Raw genomic sequence first — 19237 nt, 5'->3', positions numbered from 1 at the left:
CTACAGACAGAGGTAGTAAATGGACAACTGTATCTCAAGGTGGTATAGCTAGGCAATAAGGGTAATAGAGGGATGAAGGAGCAAAAAGAGGAGGTGGCTAAGCCCAAAGCAAAGCATTAGAAGAGGGAGTTAGAAAATACTTCACAAAGGAAATGATGTCTAGATAGAGAGAGGAAGAATGATGAAAAAGAATCCAGGGAATAAATGTCAGGAAAAAGGATAGAAGGTGGGAAGCTCTGGGTGGGGGGATGGGAAGCAAAGAGAGGAATGTGCAAGGAAAATTTGGTGAGGCTGAACTATCAGAATCAGGGCTGAGTCGGAGTGATTAGACTGAGCAGTAGTCAGGTTACCCAGAGCCTATGAGCACAGTGGAGAACCAAAGAAGAGCTGAAGGGTGGCATGATCAAATTTACGTTTAAAACCATCACTCTGGATGAGATGTGTAAGGTGGAAGTAAACAGGACAAGCAGCAAATGGGCTTGCTAAGAGACAATCACACAGTAGTCTAGGCAAGAGATGAGGCTGGTCTAGACCAGAGCTCTAGCAGTGGGGACAAAGAGAAGTGGATGGACTGGAGAGAAATTCAGACGATAGAATTTACAGGATTTAGTCATAGATGAGGGGAGGCATAATAGAGTCAAGAATTATACCAAGGTTTAGGGATAACAGTTCAGATTTAGGCATGCTATGTTGAGATACCTTTGGGATAAACTGGTAATAGTTTCCAATTGGTGGGTATAGCTGCAAGTTTTAAAACACGGGTGAAAAATCAAATTGAGATGGGATTCTTGGAAATAGCATGTAGAGAGTAATTGAGATGGTAGTCTGTGAGGACATCCATGGGGACTTCATAGAAGAGGAAGAAATCAAAGGCCAGGATAAATCCCTATGGGATGCCAATGTTAAGGGACAGACAGAAGAAGTAAAGTATGCAAAGGAGATGGATAGCCAAACAGGTAGGTGGATAATCAGTAACATAGAGTATCAAGAAAGTAAAAGGCCAAAATACTTCAAAAACCAAGGAGTGGTTAATGGTGTCAGAGGTCACAAGATTGTTGTTGACTTTGTTTTGACCTTGATTGTTGGTGAGACCAATTTCATGGGTGTGGTAGGGACAGAAACCAAAATGTAGTCAGCTGATGGGAAAGTAAGAGTTGCATTCTTTGACTTCTTGCCTAAATTTCTCATCTTAATTTTCAACCAAAATACAGTGTAGGAAAGGAGAATATAGTTTTTTATGCAAATGGCCAGAACAACTCATAGTATCACATTTCTGACCTCAGTTTCTGAACTCAAGTACTACAGTCTAGAGCAGTCATTAGCAGTCTGTCTAGGGTAGGGTGTCAAGCCTTTGTTTAGTGATTCTCTTCTGAACAAACTAGTTGTGACTTTTCAAGGACTGGTAGTGATCTAGGTTCTTGGAAATCCCAGACTGGGAATGGAAAGTAGAAATGCACAGTAGAGAAATTCCCAATACTTTCCCCTCTCCCTGCATTTCCTCCTTCCCTCTTTTGTTCCCTCCTTTTATTTTTCCTTTATAAAATTCCCTGTTAAAATGCAAGGCCTTTGAAAGTTTTTAGCATCTCAATTAAAGTTTGAGTTTTATTAGAGTGATTGGGAAATGGACTACAGACTGAGGGAGGAAAGGGGCAGAGTCAGAAGCAAATGAGTATAAAACATGACTTTTGTTTACCTCACTTTTACTTAATGTTGGTTGCCTATCAGCCTCACTGTTATACCAGTCATACTTATTGAATGTTATATGGGAGCCATTTCTGTTACATACTCAATTACCCCTATTACCATAGTCTGGAATGCGTGGATGGAGAAAGTATCAATCTGATGAATGGACACATTCCAAGGGCCATTCCTAAAGAAAAACTATGTAATAATGGTAGATCTTGAAAAAAACTTTGAGCACACTGATCATCTTTTTAAAACTAGAATTCACCCTGAAGTTTATATGATGGATGGATGGATGATGAGAAAGATGGAAGGAAAGAGGGAAGGGAGGGACGGAGTCCAAAGAGGCCCTGTGGTTATTGTTGTTGATGACCTTGTTTTAACATTAGAACATATTACATGCCATTCATTACCTTGATGGTGGGGAAAGCACAGGATTTGAAATAAGATGACTATTACCTTTTGGCTTGTGTTTTTAGGGAATTTGCTTTCCTTTTCTGAGTTTCACCTCATCTGTCGAGTGGTATTATACTGCACACATTACAGGGATGTTATAAGATCATGTATGTAAATTATGGTGTACAGTACATACATTAGTTAGTATTTCACATGTGAGTACCATTTATGTTCCTGGAAGGAGGATTGCCTGGATGTAACCTAGTGTGAACAAGTGTGAGAACTTTAAATGCACTACTAGCTTTAGGCCTCAATCCTGGGCAGCTTATTAGTGCTCATTAGTGCACATGTAGTACGTCCTCACTGGCTCTTTTGAGCGTTTGTTTTCGGTTATTTTCCCCAAAAAAGTGCCCATTTTTTCTCTTGCAAGCTCTTTCTCCATGCTTAGCTCTTCCATTTTATAAAATAAATAATCTCACCCACTCCCACCCACTGGCATACTTTTAATCGCGGCTAATACTTGAGCATAGTTTTATGCTTCTACTTACTCTCCGGAACACTAGGACAAACCTACTCCGAGTGCTAATTAGGACCAACTTGAACATATGTCAGCAGCCCTTTAACTGTTCTCTTTGAAACGGTTCCAGTTAGTCCTTTTAAATGAACTTCACAAAAGAACTCAAATTAATTTGCTTCTCAATGTCCTATGGTTCAGACATTGGATTTTTTTCCCCCCATAGTGACTTCTGGTTAGCAATCAAAGAGCTGCTTTCCTACATTATGATTTTAACTCTGTGTTCTGGGAATGGAAAGATTCAGTCATTTCTTCAAAATCCATAATTATTTTTTGTCTTTACATTTTCAACTTCCCCCAAATGCTTCTCCTTTCCATTGAAGCTGCCTCCTGTTCTGTATAGGTTATCCTCATATTTCTTCTGAAGAGTCTTACCAGAAAGTCTAAGACAGGAACACTTCTGTGGGGATTAAACTGCCCATACAGTCAGGAACAGCTGTATTATCCGTGGGTCCCAGTGCAAAAGGAAAATGCAGGGATCTTTGTTTATAAAAAATTATCTAGAATTTCAAGGCAGGAACAGCAGAAAGGGCCCTAGGCAACGGCCCAGGTCACACACTCTGAGGTCTGTATACAAACTGACAGTCTTGTTCCCTTTGCAGGTTAACCATGGACTTCACATTTTAAAAATGCCTGCCTTTCATCATCTCTGTCATAGGTTCCTATTAGATATGAAGCTTTTAATCTATTTGGCAATTTTTGATAACTAAGTTATTTACTTTTTATGTGCATTTTCCAACCCCCCTCTATTTCAGTCAATGCTTACCTTAGCTTTGTTTTTATTTTCTTTACAATTCTTTTTATTGAGTTTACAATCCTACCTTAACTTCAAGATTAATTGGGCCATTTCAGGGAAGTTGAATTCTCAAATACTCATACTCGAATGATGGCATTAAACCAAAAACTGCATTTATTGCAGTTTCATTTGTTAACACAAGTACATTTATAACATTGAAAGCTTTTAAAGTCCAAAAACACTAGAAAGGTACAAACATGAAAGGGTCTGCAGTCTAGTCAAACCCTGGAAGTATTTTATGCATGTTTGGGGGCAACCTATGGTATCGCCATTTATTGTAAAATATACTTAATGCTAAATACGATGGCATCATTGCAGTGCCTTGCGTTCTTGCATGCATATTTTCAGACCTTCTCCTCCTCCATCTGGGCTAGCCACCACTTAGCCCTGCAGGAAGCTGAGTTTCCATGCTTATCTGCTCGTCTAGGGGAGAGCAAGTGGTGTTGATTTGGCCGTATGTGGCCAATTATGTTGACCTTTATGATAGATCAAGCTGTGGCGGGACCAGGAAGCCGAGTCTCCCTCCCATTTACATCTCCTTCGAGGGAGCGTGGCACATTGCCGTCGTGTCAGTTTGTGGTCACGTATTTCACTCCCCAGCAATGCACATCTTGAAATACTGTGATTAGCATCCCTAATTCCTAAAAATTGACTTGCCTTGTTAAAACCAGAGAACTGTCGCCTAAAATACTTCACCTACTGTTCGAAAGGGTATTATTTTAGTGCCCTGGGGATAGGAAAAGTTTTCAACCCACCAGTGCAGGGATTAGTTTTATTTTAAAGTATTTGAAGTGTTTTAGATAACTTCGCTAAGAATGATCCAAGTTCAGTGGCCTCCCAAGTGTCTTTAAAAATGTGCTCTGAGTCCTTATCTGGCAACGATGTGTAAAAAATGCCTACATTCTGTATATATTTGGGCATCAAGATCTAGCTTCTTGATATGGCAGAAAAATTAAAGCACCTTCTGCATCAATTAAACACAGAGGGTAATTTCCTTGGATAAAGAGCTTTCTCTTTGAGTAGGATTTCTGACTGAATCATCAAGAATTAATCATATGTCTAGTGAGTAGCAAGGGCACTTTTCCTTGTTTTTCATATCTCTGTCCACTAAGCAAATAAATTAATTGGGGTATTCATAATTGCTTGTATAATTTTAGAGAGATGCATAATTTCGTGATTCACTTAGAGTCACATCAAGGTTACATCTCCACGAGACTAATAGAGCATCATCTCTTCAAGTGATCTATGTTCACCAGCTTCTTGAACCGTTGACTGATGTAACCAGTCAGATTAGTTTATGGGTTTAGACTCATAGGTGCTAGTCAGAGTCAAATGCCTAGTGTGAATAGATTGTGTGTGTGTTTTTAATCATTGAATTAACTATTCCATTCTTTTAGCAGAGTTAACTAAAATAACTGGATTTTTCAGTGGTAATTTAGAGTTGGTGTGTTTTCTATTTTGTTTCTGTATATGTACAATAAAATCACGTATGAACATATGAAGAAAACATGGATTTTCACTCTTCTTCATGGTTCTTTACTTGGACAGCAATTCGTGACACGCTGTCCCCTCAGTAGAAACAGCACTGATTAGAGCTGGTATCAGAGAGCTTCCATCCTCCTTCACAACAGTGACTCCCCTTCCTAAGTCTCATTTTTTCAGAGTGAGAAACTGAGACATAGGGGGGAAAAACCTATATTAATATGTTAAACAGCTTATTCAAATAGCCATTTTGCTTCTGTGATTTTTCTAAGATATTCTCTGATGCACCTTACTAATGGTTGCTCACAGAGCAGCTGTGTGGGTATTCAACCTAATCCACACAGAGACATTCTGCCAATCATTGCTTGAATGCCAGGCTACTGTCTTCCTGTTTATACCTGCAACTCTTCACCATTTCATGTGAAGTAAATGATATAAAGAGTCAGGTGTCATGATTTTAGCACATTCAAGTCATAGGTTACTAGTCTTTATAGACATGTTGGTTAGAGAAGAGTGATACGCTAGAGAAAGCTGTGTACTTCAAGAGGCAGTTATTATGGGTGCATTTCTTGGGGTTTGATTGAAGAAGAAAGCTTTTAGTAATATCCTGGACTATCAACAAAGAACACAGCAGCGAAGTCAAAAGCCCTGGTAGCTCACTGCATAAAGTAAGTAATAATTATTTTTGTAAAAAAGTGTGGAGCAGGTTTCTCAGCTTCAGGACTGTTGACGTTTTAGACTAGCTGATTCTTTGTTGTGAGAGGCTGGTCTGTGTATTACGGGTTAGCAGCATCCCTGGCCTCTACCCATTAGATGCCAGCAGTCCAACCTCTCCCAATTGAGACAACTAAAAATGTTTCCAGCCCTAACCAGTTTGGCTCAGCGGATAGAGCGTCGGCCTGCGGACTGAAGGGTCCCAGGTTCGGTTCTGGTCAAGGGCATGTACCTTGGTTGCGGGCACATCCCCAGTAGGGGGTATGCAGGAGGCAGCTGATTGATGTTTCTCTCTCATCGATGCTTCTAAATTTCTATCCCTCTCCCTTCCTCTCTGTAAAAAATCAATAAAATATATTTCTTTAAAAATAAAATAAATAATTAAAAAAATAAAACAAAAATGTTTCCAGGCTTTGCCAAATGCCTTCTGAGGGGGGAAAACTGCCTTCAATGAGAACCATTGGTATAGAGCTTTCCAATATGAAAACATTTGGGTCTCCTCAACAACTCTGTTAGGGGTTTTCTAATCCTTATTTTACAAAAAGGAAACTGAGACTTGGGAAAGTAAAGGGACCTGTCTAAGGTCTCACAAGCAGTATCTGACGGAGATGGAATTCAAATGCAGACAGGTCTTCTAAAGCCGTGCAAGGTGTACTTTTTATTCCACCAGTAAAGAAAGATATTATATCATCTGACTCTAACTACCTTCACTTCACTTTTCTGCTTCTCCTGTTATTTGTGTTTCCTGGACTTTACATTAATAGAATTGAACCAAAACAATTCTCAGTGTTCCGCGAGGCACTTAACATTCAGTCTTTTAGTAAGACATCAATTTCTCATTTGGTCTTTAGTCCCAATAGCCCCAACATTTGATATATTTACAAGATTAAATCAGGTCACTGTTGGGAGCTGTATAATTTTTCTAAGAAATCATCTTAGATTCCAGTAAAATGAATGAATATTTTTATTTCACTAAGGTTATAGGTTCATAATATGTTGTTGAGTGAGAAAAGAAATACACCAAAGTGTTAATGATACTTTTAGCATATTGAGATCATGAATTGTTTTTATTGTCTTTTCTATCTTTTATATATCCTCATTTCCTACAGTGAAAATGTATGATCAACAAAAATGCTGAATAAAAGTAAATATTAATAAAACAAAAACTAATGTGCTAAGAGGCACCTGAGGCCATATGTAGCTGGGAAGAGTATTGAGCATGAGTTAGAGAAAGCAAGAATCAGAGCAGTCCCTCTGCCCCCATGGGACTTGGTGGTCTCTCTCAGGGCTGGGAAGAAGGCCTGCAGATAACAGGGAGCCTGGGAGGCCCAGCCCACACACCAAAGATCACATCAGACTTAGATGGACATCTGGATTCAAGTTTAAAGAAAATTAACTGCTGATTCTACTGGTCACCCTTATTAAAGCCCTGTACCTATTATTGTCCATTGCCAGGTGAGATGAAAGTGTTTGTCCTTGTTTCTTTGACACCTATATACCTTCCTGAGCTGTACTTAAATCATCTACAGGTTAACTCCATCGGATTCTGTATACTTGTAATCATCATAGTTTTGAATAAAAAGTAAAAAATAAAGATTTTCTTCAAAAACATGAGAACTTATTTAAGTGGAAAGCCTTACAAATATGCAAAAGTTACATCACACTTAGGTCTACATTTAATGAATACCTTTAAATAAAAATTTGTGGCTTTCATCAAAAAAACCACTAGATTTATGGTCATCAGAAAAAAAAGTTTATTGGATGGTGGACATATGGTGCTATATACAAATTTTATAACTTAGAGATCCACACATGAAATCTATATGTTCGTGTTGACCAATGTCACCCCAATGAAACTTAATTTTAAATAAATAAATAAAACACCCCATTTGAGGGTTTGTGCTATCATATGCTGTGAAATTGTAAACTCTTTGAGCTCAAGGTGTATTTTTTCCTTTATAAATTTTATTTTTCTAATTACAAAAGAGTAATATTTGTTTAAGCACTTTAGGAAATATAGGTAAAAATAAGTTAAAAAATTATTAGCATTTCCTCCACCCAGATATACTGCTGTAAATACTGTAGAATATGTCCTTTCAGATTTTTTTCTATACATTTATTCTACACTTAAAAAAAGTATCATGTTATTACTAATTGTTTGTAACCTGCATTTTTTAACTTAATAACACTTTTAGAAAGTAGTTCTGTGTCATTAAATATTCTTTACGACGTGATTTTTAAGAGAACATGGTTTCCTTTAGTTGGGCGTATTATACTTTACTCACCCGGTCCCCTTATTTTCAGACATGGAGGTTGTTTCCAGTTCTACCATTATGAACAAAGTTGTCATAAACATTCCTGTATTTCTATACATCCACGGTTATTTCCTCAGGATAAACCCCTGTGAGTGGAATTACTATGTTAAACGTATGAATGCTAATGCTTTTAATTCATATTGTAAAATTGCTCTCAAGAAAGGTGTTATCAATGTGTACTCCCACCAGAAGTATAGAGAACTGATTTCCCAGCATTCTCCCCATCACTGCTATTAATTTTTTTAAAAAGCCAGATTGATAGAAGAAAAATAGTATCTCATTATTGTTTGATATGCATTTCATTGACTACTACTAAAAAACATTCTTTAAGGTGAACTTTTTTGTATGATAATTGGGCACTTATAATTATTCTTTTAGAAATTTCCTCTTCTTGCCCTTTGTTCATTTTTTCTCATGTTAAGCTGTTTCTCATTGATTTATAAGAGCTTTTTTTATATTAAGAATATTACACGAAGGCCCATTTCTTGTACTTTGTATCATCTGCAATATCTGATAAAGAGATAGGCAAATGGTGATATTTCTTTACAGGAGAACTACTGTACACTATGTCTGTGACGAAATCACAGTTGGTTAAAATTATGTGGAAATAGCATTATTTCATTATTTGTCTTTCAAGTCAAGCACGGAATGTGATAACTTCAATGTTTCAGAGGATAAAAATAGCCCAAGACCCATAGTAGAAACGTAAAGGAATGAGAGCTACTTGACAACAAAAAAGTGAGGTTAGGGGGTAGTGACAATACACTTTCAAAATTTTACAAGATGAAATCACTAATCTTTGATGAGGTCAGGTTGAAAAGAGAACTTTTAAAATGTGGTTTAGAAAAGTACACTTTTGCAGAGGAGCGATGTAAACAATGAGTTGGGTTCTTCTAGGTAATTTCAATGCACCTTTCTTAGAAGTTTTTAACAGGAGCAACGAGAGGAGGTTAGAGACAGGGTTTTTTCATTTTTTGTTAGCAGTGGCTGCATCCTCCTGAGCCCAGTGGAGATGAGGGAGGACATTGGGCCCCCAGCTCAGGCCTCATGCTCATCAAAGCCTCCAGTGGCCTAACATGTTCAGTCATAGAGATCGTCTGACAGGTCAGAGACAAGGTCATGCCACAGAATGCACTGCAAATTAACAGTCTTATAAACATATATTTTCATCTAGACAATCATATACCATTGTATATTGTGTGTGTTTATAGCACTAATACGTTGGGCATTAGTGCTATAAATATAGCATTTTAAATGCTATACTTTAAATATAAAACAATCTTGGTAATCCTGCATTAAAGCATTTTAACAAATCAGGAGCATCAAATTATGTAAGGGTCTGGGCTTTGTCTAGCCTTTGACAGGCATTTATCATGGATTAACAAATTGGAAATACTGAAAATCCCCTTACAGGATTTTTCAATTTGCAGATTATTTACCTGGATATGTAATTGAGCAATACTGTGACTGACCTGCTAGTTGTGATTATGGGGGCTTCCCAGGGGATCATATTAATACCAAAATTACTTAGCTTTTTATTAATCAATTATGGACTGCTTTATTTAGGGGATGTAGGAAGTTTGCAGCAATGGAAAATCCACTGGGGCTTTAAAATTTCTTATTAAATCTTCTGAAAGTTGTTCCCCAAATGTGATTAATAAAATAGTTCTATGTCATGATAAGAAAGCAAAGTATACCATTTGTAATTCTAAAAGAAAATTACAGGTAACTTAACTCCAAGAGCAGTAATAATTAGAATAGCAAGAGGTACCAAGATAAAATGAATTAAATCCTTTGGGTATCTTGCGGTTATTTTGGAGAAATCATTACCTGCTTTAATGATTCGGATCTAAGTGCTGGGAATGCCCTGGTGATTAGGGGTTTTATAGATGTATAATCTGACTCTGGATGTCAACAGGATCACAACACTAGATAGTAAATATTGCCAGTTACTAATGATACCTACATAACAAAGTGGAAAAATCTTACAAGTTGTGACTTGGACCTCATCAATATATTTATGCTAATTAAATCCTTTATGGGAGAGAACATCATTGGGAGTATATTTAGTTTTCTCTTTTTAATTTTTTTTATTTTTAATTCTTTCCAGAGCAAATGAACTGAGATATAGAATATTCAAACTAGTATTTTTGTTTGCCTGCTTGTTTGCTTGAAAAAGGCTAGTCTTTCCTGTTGGTTAATTTCAATATAACAGGGAAATAGTGCATTGGTGTAGTGATTAACACAACCTTAAATTAACAGTATAACTGCATACCGATTAGACCATCCAAGATACGTACAAGGTAAAGCCTAGTACTGAAGTCATAACCAGGTGGTTCAGTTGGTTGGAGCATCATCCCCTCAAAGCCTATGGGTTCCATTCCGGGTCAGGGCACATACCTATGTAGCAGGTTCGATTCCTGGTCAGGGCACATAGGGGAGGCAACCAGTCCATGTCTCTCTCTCTCTCTCTCTCTCTCTCTCTCTCTCAAAAAAAAAAATAATGAAAACATATCCGTGGGTGAGAATTAGATGATAGATAGATAGATAGATAGATAGATAGATAGATAGATAGATAATAAAGCCTAGTGCTGAAGAGAAAGGCAAAAGGAATCATTTATGTAATAGATATGGTTTGAGCCTAGCATGTGCCAGATACCCTGGGTGTATTCTCTTACCTTGTTATATGCTAAACACCAGAAGTTGCTAAACTCAAGTCTGAGTCTTCACTGGGAAGCCACAAAGTTCAGGAATGTTTTTGTTGGGTTTTATGTCAATTAAGATTAAGTGGATGATCAAAACATTTTTTTCTCATACGTGTCTCCAAACCTTAAACTTTATCAGAAAAAAATATTAACTGTGTGGAGAATGAAACAACCTTAAAATAAATAAGGATTTTAAAAACTTTGCTATTTATAATGCAGATATTATAATTTTGTGGTATAAAAGTGACTTGCTCTTTACCTCCTAGAAAAATGACCAAAGTGGAAACATGTGATGATTCATCTTTTAAAGGAAAATATTTAAACTTTAGAGTTATCATAAATTTGGAGAAATGAAGATGAGGAATGGAGTGACTGTACTCAGTTATCTATTCTAGTGGTCATAAACTATATACAAATGCAGCAACAATATAAAAATTACATAAAAAACAGACAGGATTCGACCTATCACTTGCATGACTCAGCCTCACTCACCTCACCCTAATTCAGGCCTGAACAACACATTTCTAGGCCACAAATCTCTGGCAGCCATTCTATCCTGGTCCTCTGACAAATGAGGGTTGTGTTGGGTGGGGTCTCAGGAACCTGAGCTGGATGGGAACCTACTGCCTAAAGATACATATGTTCCAACCCAGGGGAATACTGAAAGCACAGTCCTAGAGAAAAGTAGGTCGGAACCAGAATAAACAGTCCATGCTGGGTCATTTTTCCAAATGGAACTAAAGTGGAAAGACAGCCTAAGTATAAAGTTAAAGAGACAGAGACGAAGGTTGCTGCTGAATGTGGATGTGGGGGAGATGAGCCTGCAATTCCCGAGTCATCGGTGGACATCTGCTTGGTCTTTTCTTACCTACTTTTCACAGCTGCTGTGGGAGTTCCAGGAGCTTTGGAAGGGATGGCCAGAGGCAAACCATTTTTGTGTGTCGGCTTTTCCAGTCATCTGACAGTATACACAGCCAGACCTACATACTTTCCCCATTACCACCAAGCTGACACTACCTTTAATTCAATCTTAAGACAAGTAAGCTCAAGATACTGGCCATATGCTTTCCTGTCTGGGAGGCCCTTACTGTGAGACACCCAGTGGGGAGGCCAATCACAATTAGTGGTGTCCTGTGCTGGACCAGGCACTTTCATACCTGAGGCTCAAAACGGCTGAGTGAATTAACCAAGAAACTGCTAAAACTGTGAACGAATTCAACCCAGGAAGGTTGTTAAGGGACAGTTGGAAAGCTCAAGGAGTCAACAAGATTAGCAGCCTCCAGAACTACCAAAAACTATTTCTCTGCATTTCCAAATCCACCTGACTCTAGAGCTGAGGCTTTTCCTATCATGCATGAACACTCAAGTGAGAACACAGTCAAGGAAATTCCGCTAGAAAGAGTCCCTGCATACTTATTGCTACCTCCACCCCCACCGTCATCACCAAGTTCAGAAGGGCACATTTCCCAAGGATAGTTTGTCCAGAGAGCTAATCCATCTGAAAACAAAAGTTCCCTCTGGAAGCTTCCATTGCTGGGAAGTTCTCTGCTCTTTGTGATGAAAACCAAGGAAGTCGATGCTCCAGAATCCAAATTCTCCTTGTTCTATTAGGACATAAGAGGCTGGATATGGTATAAATGAGAGAGAGAAAAAAGAAAAGGAATATTTTTATACTTGCATTTGTTTAATTTCTCAGTATTAATAGACTATACTTTTAGGAGAAGTAAATTAACTGTATACAATGTTTAAGGAATATTGTATATGTTGGATCAAATGAGGGGAAAGGATAGTTTTGCCAAAGGCAACTGTTATCAAGGTTCTGAAATTAATTGGATGCTTTAATTGAGGTAGATTACTAGCTAAAGCTTGCTTGAATACAGTAATTCTCCTATTAAATTATCTTTGAATAATTACCTGAAATTTCTCAGCTGCAGGAACTGATGGCTATTTAATTGCACAGTGATGTTGCTATATAATTACTTAACAAGGTGTCCTGTAATAGTTTAATTCCCTTTCTACTGAAAAAAGTACATGATAAAGTAACTACAAACACCTTTCATAAAAAATAAATCACTGTAGATTTTTTCCTTCAGATTAATATTTGAAAGTAAATAAAATTATTTCTAAATTTATTATTTATGATTCAAGTATTGATGGATTTTTTTTAAAAAATAGAGTAGAGCATCTCTAACACATAATACATTAGATAACATTTCAAAGGGTTGGAATTTTTAGTTTTAATTTTTCCTTATCGTGAGCATTTCATGTCTCATTATTAAATACCCAAGAAATCATACATTTCTCTTAACCTTTATTGCATATTTTATCTAAGGTTTTCAAATTAGATATATGGTCATTAAATTAATAATCAAATATTATTGAAATATAGCCCTATATCATATGACACTATGACAGAAAAGGTAATGAACCACCTGAAATTATTTGGCAAACAATCTGCAAAGTAGGTAGTTTTCACCAAGATGTCAATTTATTAACATTTAGGATATTATTACAAACATTATTGGGGTATCAACAACAAATATTATCTGACCCTTATCAGGTTTATCTCATTGGCCTCCATAGTATTCTAATCTGATGCTAAAGTCAAAAGCAAAGGACATAATATATTTTGACAATTTGGCTATGTAAACAGTAGTAAAATCTTAGGAAAGCACAGCCGATTAGGATGTTGACTGAAACAACAAATTAACATTGGTGTATTGCCAATCTTAGCACATTAAATACTATAGTATCTCCACAATTTGTCCTAAAGATTTATTATTGTATAAGACATTAGTACCAGAATAACATGTTTGTTAAGCTTAACAATACTGACAATTTGTTGGCAAAAACTAGAATTGAAACTTGTTTTGATAGATCAAGACAACAGGTTGCATTAACAAGATAAGGTTTAGCAGATTCAAGGCAATTCTATCCATAGATAGAGGATAGACAGGAGTAGTCTATTTCCAGTATGGCAGGAACAATACCGAGTCATCATGGAAAATCAGCTAATGGGAGCTTCATGTTAGACCTTTTTTTTCTAAGCAAACCTAATAGTGTAATGCATAGAAATCACCACTCCAAGTATTGGTTGGTACCAAACTGGTGATAGATATCAAAATCAGTTTCTAATTTTGTTTTTAAATTATAGTATATGCATTACATGGGGTAAAAACCAATAAACCCCTCAGTATTTGCAAGTTATTTGTCCCGGCTCCAGTATGAACAGTTTATCCTGCTGCTGATAAAGTCTTGGATCCGGTGAAACTCTGCCACAGAATACCCCTAGTGATTATTGTGCAAGGAATATAAGAAATGCCGATGACCCATACTTTGATGGAATTATCCTCACATGTGAAAGCAATAAGTGGATTCATTGCCCGAGAAGTACACCCCACAGTGAAAGGAACACTTTGACTTGAGATTTCCTTTTCTGTTAAGGAAATGGAATCTAAAACCTTGTCTATGGGAGTAGGTGTGATGAATTTAGCAGCTAGTGAAAACTGTACAACCACCATTATATCTTGGAGCTTTTTGAGATTAAAATGGAATTGTAAAATTCTGTTGAATGAGGAAACAGAGCCCAAGGTGTTTGCTCATTTCAGTCTTTTGGCCCCTTAACATTTCAAAGCCAAAGCCAAAGCCAAACAGAAACCTGTTGCTACAGGGTTGGCAGGAAGAAGGAACGAGGCACGCAGGGTAAGGAGGGAGTGATGACAGGGCAGGAATGGTGGAGATGGAAGTGAGGGAGATGCAAAACACGAGTATTCTTGGTGATCCCCAAAAGGTTGTGTACCCCAAGATGCAATCCTTTGGTCACCTATAAATATTCTAATTGTAGCCACCATTTATAAGAGTGTGATCCACGATACTCTTATATACTTCTAGTTTTGAGGAGAGGGTGCAACATGATTCTGCTTTGAACCTGTGAGTACAAAGGAAAGTGGCCAATCTCCCTTTTCTTGGAAACTCTCTCTACAATACAGACACTTAGCCAAGCCTGTGGTGTGCATGTGTGTATGCCATGCCCTCTGTGTGTGCAGGGACCAGGCGATCAGGGCACAGGATAAGCTTCCTGAGATGGTGGGCCCATTAGCACTGGGTACACTCTAGTAATCTATTTTTCTCCTAAATGATAGTACTATGGCAACAATGTTAAATAGCCTCAGAGGTTTCCTGTAGATACTACAATTCCTTATTTCTCTAAGCAGCAACTGTGGATAAGTGTCTTTTTTTATTATTTACAAAATATATCATGTGCTTCACCAGGAAATATAGTACCATTATCATTTTTAAAAGGGTCTTAATTTTGTTTATTTAAAAATTGGAGCTCCCGATCACATGATTTAATCATTGGGTGTGGTAGTCTAATACAAGTGTTGTATTTGACTTTAGAATCAACTGTGTCCATTTTTATAAATAGACGTTGTCCTTGAATGAAATGAATAGTCTGGTTTATTAAGAATGGACTTCATTTTTTCTTGTATGGCTTTTCCTCAAATGGAAATATGTATTTCAGAAGTAATTATACAGGAAGTCTTCCCTCAAATCACATATCCGCTCACCCTTAAAATAAAATGAAACTTCTTCATGTGGTTCCAAAAGGAAGGAGACATCATCTCTGTTCCCTGTCTCAGTAATGCATCTTCTGCCAAAAGACAAATGTCAAATGAAATAGACGAGACAAAATAGAAATGTCTTTACTGGGAGCAAGCTGCTTTGTTCCGCGGGGTGGAGATGTGTGTTTACAGTGGTGTCACTCCTGTTCAGTGACTGAGAGCAATTCTGCATTGGGATTCACATTTTCAGCATAAACGAGAGACCACAATTAGGTCGGACTTTGATCAATCTTCCTGCCTACAGATCTGGAATCAAATTTTAAGCCTGATCTGAGCTCACTTTCTTCCTTTATTCCAGCACAAAAGCTTGGAACCACAGCATCACCGGAGCATCCTTGAAATCATTTGTGTTTCACTGGTGATGTGAAATATGGCAATTCTTTCATTCCACAAACTAGATAGGCTCTTTTCCCACTGTCATCTAAGGAGAATTACTTAACCTTTTATGGCCTTGTTCTCTCATTGGCTGACTTAGGCTTTTAATGAGTAGTTCCCAAACTTTATCCTGCTGAATAGTGACCTGGGAACTGGATGAAAATGCATCTTCCTAGGCTCCACCACCAGAGATTCTGGTTCAGTAAGCGGGGTTGGCGCTCAAGCATCTGCACGCTTCACAAGCTCCCCAGGTGATTCACTGTACTAGTATTCTGATAAGCACAGTGTTTATCAAGGGTGGGGAACCTTTTTTCTGCCAAGGGCCATTTGGATATTTATAACATTATTCTGGACCATACAAAATTATCAACTTAAAAATTAGCCTGTTATGTTTGGTCAAACATTTAATTAACTCACCCCTAATGCCTTGGCAGGGCCAGACCAAATGATTGGCCTACGGGGCCGGACGTTTCCCACCCCTGGTTTAGATGATCTCTGAGGTCCCTTCCAAATTCTAAACTTGGAGTCAATTCATGAAATAAATCCTGGAGCTCGAGGGTCTCCGAAAGATCAAATGGAATTATATATAAAGTGGTTGCACAATACAGAGGAGGTCAGATAGCAATAATATTCAATTGCTCACATTTGTTGAGCCTTTCCTGAATTTAGGCTAGCCTTATTGAAGGCCTTTATATGTACTAGTTCCTCAATCCTCAAACAATATTAGGAGGAAAGTAACATTACTATGTCCATTTCGCAGGTATAGAGGCTGAAGTCCGTTTAGGTTGTCATTCACTCAAGATTGGACAGAACTTGGGGAAGGCAGGCACTTGCTAGGCTGAAACAGACATTCTAGGTGGAGAGAGCAGAAGGAGCAAAGGCCCAGATTTAGAAAAGCTCATGAATTATTCAATAATAGCAAGTGCTCCTGTGCCTGGGGCCCAAGTGCCTTTGGGGGGCATGTGGAGGGAGGTGGACAGGAAAGTGAGCTTGGAGAGAATTTAGACAAAGATGAAAAGGTAGCTAGCTCAGAGTCTAGTTTTTAGAGGCAATTAGATGTTAGGGAATTTGGGCCCTTTTACTTTTCTAGTTTTTACTTTTTTTTCTTTTCATTATACAGTCAAACTATGGCAGAAGAAAGGTCAGCTATGTTTATAAGCTACATGTTCTTTATAAACCAATAATATCTCTCCTCATATTATAAATTCATATTAGAAGTAAAGAAATGCACATTAGAAGTTAAGTACAAGGCCATTATTTTTCACAGTTATTTATAATACTAAAATGTTGAACAATAGGGTTTTCCTGCAATAAATCTTTGTTTAATAGAACATCATTTTGCCATTATAGTGTTTTAGAAAAATATTTAATGACAGGAAAATGTTCATGATACGATGTTGCATTTTAAAAGCAAAGTTATTGAACACTATAATTCCAATTTTGTGAAACAAGTAAAGGCATATGGTTATATATGTGTATTAAAAAGACTGAAACACAGGATTCTCACAGCAAGTTGGGATAATGCTTGATTTTCATTTTATTTATACTTGTCCATGATTTATCATTCTTTCTCTATGAACCAGTGTTACTTTTTATTTTGTAAAGTGTCATAAAATATATTATTTAGATAGATTTTCTTTTTTTTAAATCTTTATTGTTGAAAGTATTTTGTAAGCCTTTCTTTTTCCCCCATGAACCTCTTCCAGCCTGCTCCCATCCCCCGCCCTCACCACCTCATTGTCTGTGTCCACAGGTTATGCATATATGCATACAAGTTCATGGTTGATCTCTTCCCACGCACCCTCCCCTGGCTTCCCTCCATAGATAGATTTTCAATGTGAACTGAAGAAAAAATATGCTTTCTAATAACCAAAGCATTTAATCAGCAAACCCCATGTCTGTGCATTACAGTTAGTTAAGTTTTTATTTTACAAGTGCAAATGCTGCCTGTCATCCCAAAGTTTTGAGTATGTTTTTCTGGGCACTCACCATGGAAATTTAGGAATATATGTAGCTTAATAGTGTTTCCTTATGACTTAACCTATCTGGGCTTCAGCCTCCGTACCTATGAAATTACTCACTACTATGCAAATTAACAATGAGGTACGAAGCCATAATATGACAGTGTGTATGCTGTGGGTTTAGGAATTATCTATGATGAGGGTAGAGACAGTAGGGAAATGTATCTTCCTTCTCTCTGGTCAAACGTTGTAGGAAGTGATGGTGGCAGTGGCTGCAGGCCATTCATATAACTTCACAGGCCACCTGTTGCCAAGCTGAATCAACACTCACTGAGAAGAGGTTAAGAATTGTTTACAAAAGTATCTTCCTTTAAAGTCTAAGGAGCTTTGCTCAAGAGTGATTGGCACCTGAAGTCTAGTTAAATTTTTTGAAGCATATGACAGTTGGTTGGATGAAGGCATAATGGTTTACTTTCAATAGAATCAATCTTCCGAGTTGGAGAGCCTGATGCTTTTCGCTGTGGTGACAGCATGCTGGGCGTGCTCTCTACAGCTGCTCTGTGGTGTTAGCCCCGTGGAGGGAAATAATTCTAACAGCAAGCCCATATGTGCTCTGCATGTTCACCTGTCACATACTGTTCACAGCCACCCCTATGATGTAGGTAACATTATTATTCCATTTCACATGTGAAGAAACTGAGACACAGAGAGGTTTAGAAACTTGCCCAAGGTCGTCATGGTCACCATTTAGGGTCTTCTATGTGCCAGGCCCTAGTGATTCAAGATCATCAAGCTGAAGCACTGTGCTAGAAAGCACTTCACACATTTTTAACTTCAAGCCTTACAACAATTCCGAGAGGTGTCAATATGTCCATTTTTCAGATGGGAAAACTGAGGGCCATTTTAAGAGAACATAAATACCTAAGGGGGGAATGGCCAGGTGGGGAGGAGTAGCCATGCAAGGGGCCCCTGTTTTTTCTGAGTTGTCCTTTCCCTCTGCTGCTTCTACTTCGTAGGCCCCAAGATATTATTGTTCCATTCGTTCAAGGTCAGATCCAAGTACAGATGCAAACGCTGTCAAGGAAGACTCACAGAAGTCCCAGAGAAGAGGAAGACAGGTCTCCAGAGTCCAACAGAAACAGCTGAAACCTTATTCCTCCCCTTAATGGTGGTTTGACTTTGGGGAAGTTCTTTAATTTCTCAAGGCTTCATTTTCCTCATCTGTTAAATGAAGATTATGTTGGTATTTACATCATATAGTCAGGCTCAGGGTTCCGTGAGATAATTCTTATAAAGCACTTAACACAGCCTACTCAGTAAATAATAATATTAACAATAATAATAATAGGATGTTGGCTTTTAATAAAATTCATTACTAGGTCAGTATCAAATTGTGCTCCATGTATCACTGGTTCCTTGCAACAATAATGGGACTCGGGTAAAAAAGCAAAGTAAGTGTAGGAAACTCTGCTTTAAACCAAATTAAACCAGATTTTCATTCTAGAACTCTTCTAACCCCTTAATAGTCAATATTGTTGCTGAAGCTGTAAGGTGGTAATAAGGAAGACAAATTCTCCTAATTCATTTGAACATTTATTTTTTTCTGTGCCCCAT

The sequence above is a fragment of the Myotis lucifugus genome, unplaced genomic scaffold, assembly GCF_000147115.1.
Source record: "Myotis lucifugus unplaced genomic scaffold, Myoluc2.0 scaffold_14, whole genome shotgun sequence".
Taxonomy (NCBI): Eukaryota; Metazoa; Chordata; class Mammalia; order Chiroptera; family Vespertilionidae; genus Myotis; species Myotis lucifugus.
This window is presented reverse-complemented; position numbering follows the sequence as displayed.